The 3249-nt window shown below is 43.6% G+C and overlaps 1 protein-coding gene across 1 annotated transcript in view; it reads left to right on the plus strand.

Moving 5' to 3' along the window:
• AAGAB (alpha- and gamma-adaptin binding protein) overlaps positions 1-3249 on the plus strand; it is a 74396-nt gene that overhangs the window by 62210 nt on the left and 8937 nt on the right. The window lies entirely within an intron of this gene.

The raw sequence follows: 3249 nt of genomic DNA on the forward strand, positions 1-3249 counted from the left end.
AAAAGACAGCCTTCAGAATGGGAGAAAATAATAGAAATGAAGCAACTGACAAACAACTAATCTCAAAAATATACAAGCAACTCCTGCAGCTCAATTCCAGAAAAATAAACGACCCAATCAAAAAATGGGCCAAAGAACTAAATAGACATTTCTCCAAAGAAGACATACAGATGGCTAACAAATACATGAAAAGATGCTCAACATCACTCATTATCAGAGAAATGCAAATCAAAACCACAATGAGGTACCATTTCACGCCAGTCAGAATGGCTGCGATCCAAAAGTCTACAAGCAATAAATGCTGGAGAGGGTGTGGAGAAAAGGGAACCCTCTTACACTGTTGGTGGGAATGCAAACTAGTACAGCCACTATGGAGAACAGTATGGAGATTCATTAAAAAACTGGAAATAGAACTGCCATACAACCCAGCAATCCCACTGCTGGGCATACACACTGAGGAAACCAGAATTGAAAGAGACACGTGTACCCCAGTGTACATCGCAGCACTGTTTATAATAGCCAGGACATGGAAGCAACCTAGATGTCCATCAGCAGATGAATGGATAAGAAAGCTGTGGTACATATACACAGTGGAATATTACTCAACCATTAAAAAGAATATAGTTGAATCAGTTCTAATGAGGTGGATGAAACTGGAGCCTATTATACAGAGAGAAGTAAGCCAGAAAGAAAAACACCAATACAGTATACTAACGCATATATATGGGATTTAGAAAGATGGTAACGACAGCCCTGTATATGAGACAGCAAAAGAGACACAGATGTATAGAACAGTCTTTTGGACTCTGTGGGAGAGAGAACGGGGGGATGATTTGGGAGAATGGCATTAAAACATGTATAATATCATATAAGAAATGAATCGCCAGTCCAGGTTCGATACAGGAAGCTTGGGGCTGGTGCACTGGGATGACCCAGAGGGATGGTATGGGGAGGGAGGTGGGAGAGGGGTTCATGATGGGGAACATGTGTATACCCGTGGCGGATGCATGTTGATGTATGGCAAAACCAATACACTATTGTAAAGTAAAAAATAATAATAATAATTAAAAAAATAGAAAAAAAAGTTTTATTTTTAAATAGGCAAACACATGAATATGGAACAAACGTTAAAAGGTACACAGAGGTTTATAGTATGCAGTGATGAGGCCAACTCCCTTGCTCTCCTGTCCATCCCAGATCCCTTCCTTGGAGGCAGCCACTGTAAAGAATGAGGGATTTTTAAATAGACCGTTTGGGTCTAAATAGCATGTCTAAACTGACATTGTATTGCATTATTCTTCATGGGTTGCAGTTTGGCCTGCCAAGTTTAGGTAATGCCCAACAAAGGAAAAACATAAGCCGTGGAATTGGAATATGGAGAGAATTGTGTACTGATTTGAAAATTACCCAGAGTCCAAGTGATTTCCAGTAATGGAAGTGACGGCTCCCTTACATCAGTACTCTGTTACTCAGATAATGCCTTTTGTGCAAAGAGCCTGAAGTATTTTTTTAGAACTCTCATGTATCCTCATGACATGTAAAATCCCTGAGTAGTACATAACTACTTTCAACTGCTTTAGAGTCTATAGCACATTGGCCACAAAAAAGAATTATGTTGATGTTTGAACAAACACCTCCAGGCTCTGTGAAACCATCAGTGTGGGACATCACACGGATCTGCTTTTCTCAGCCTCTGAGCCTCCATGGCCTGCCTTGATGAAACCTTAGTGTCTGGTCCTTGGATGGGGCATACCCAAGCATTGGGCCTGGAGAATTCCTCACTGAGTGGGCAGTTTGGCTGAGGGGTGAGGGGGGCTCCAGGAGTACATGTGCACCTTTGGTTGTGGAGCAGGGAAGGCGGCAGGGCAGCAGCAGACACTTGGTACCGCCTAGTGCCTTTGTAGCCTTAAAGCATGGGTGCTGACTCGGGTAGATAACTGCCTGCAGTAAGTAGGTGACTGCCCACGTGGTAAGAGTTCAGCCTGGAAAAAGCTGCAGGTCTAGACTCCATGTGCCTCAGTTGGGCTTCATCCCAGTTTCCAAGGCAGACCTCCCCAAGTGAAAAGGGGGATGAGTAGACTGCAAGTGCTTATCTTTCTGTGGCACTCTGTGTGACTTATGACAGTTTCACCCAGTAGGGAAGAAGACCTTGGAAGTTTGTAGGTTGTTTGAAGAGACATGAGAATGGAGCCAGGGAAGCCACAGGGAGAGGAAAAGTGAAGTAGGAGGAAGTTATCTTTTTGAGAGAGCAGTTCTGTGACTTCTGTGCTGCTAGCCTCTTAAATTATGGGTTTCACATTCTGCTCTCAGGCAGTGGTTTTTTGTTTGGGGGGCTTTTTATTGTTGTTTGGCTTTCCCTCCAGTTTTCCTGATCCTAAGGATATTCCTGGGCTTCCCTGATGGCTCAGTGATAAAGAACATGCCTGCCAATGCAGGAGATGATGCTGGTTTGATCTCTGGGTCGGGAACATCCTCTGGAGAGGAGAATGGCTATCCTCTCCAGTCTTCTTTCCTGGAGAATTCCGTGGACAGAGGAGCCTAGTGGGCTACAGTCCATGGGGTCGCAAAGAGTCAGACACCACTGAGTGACTAACGCTACTTAATAAATACAAATACTGAAAGTATTGGGAACCTTAACTGAATTAAACAGAGCTTAATTTCAAGAAAGCATGAATGTTCATTTTCGTCTGGTAATGATTCCTTGACATTGATTCTTTTTAATGTTTTTTAATTGTTTAGACACTGAAATATTAGTTCATCAGTTCAGTTCAGTCATTCAGTCATGTCCAACTCTTTGCGACCCCATGAATTGCAGCACGCCAGGCCTCCCTGTCCATCACCATCTCCCAGAGTTCACTCAAACTCACGTCCATTGAGTCGGTGATGCCATCCAGCCATCTCATCCTCTGTCGTCCCCTTTTCCTCCTGCACCCAATCCCTCCCAGCATCAGAGTCTTTTCCAAGAAGTCAACTCTTCGCATGAGGTGGCCAAAGTACTGAAGTTTCAGCTTTAGCATCATTCCTTCCAAAGAACACCCAGGACTGATTTCTTTTAGAATGGACTGGTTGGATCTCCTTGCAGTCCAAGGGACTCTCAAGAGTCTTCTCCAACACCACAGTTCAAAAGCATCAATTCTTCGGCACTCAGCTTTCTTCACAGTCCAACTCTCACATCCATACATGACCACTGGAAAAACCATAGCCTTGACTAGAAGGACCTTTGTTGGCAAAGTAATGTCTCTGCTTTTG

The sequence above is a fragment of the Bison bison genome, unplaced genomic scaffold (genome assembly GCF_000754665.1).
Source record: "Bison bison bison isolate TAMUID 2011002044 unplaced genomic scaffold, Bison_UMD1.0 scf7180017864034, whole genome shotgun sequence".
NCBI classification, from domain to species: Eukaryota; Metazoa; Chordata; class Mammalia; order Artiodactyla; family Bovidae; genus Bison; species Bison bison.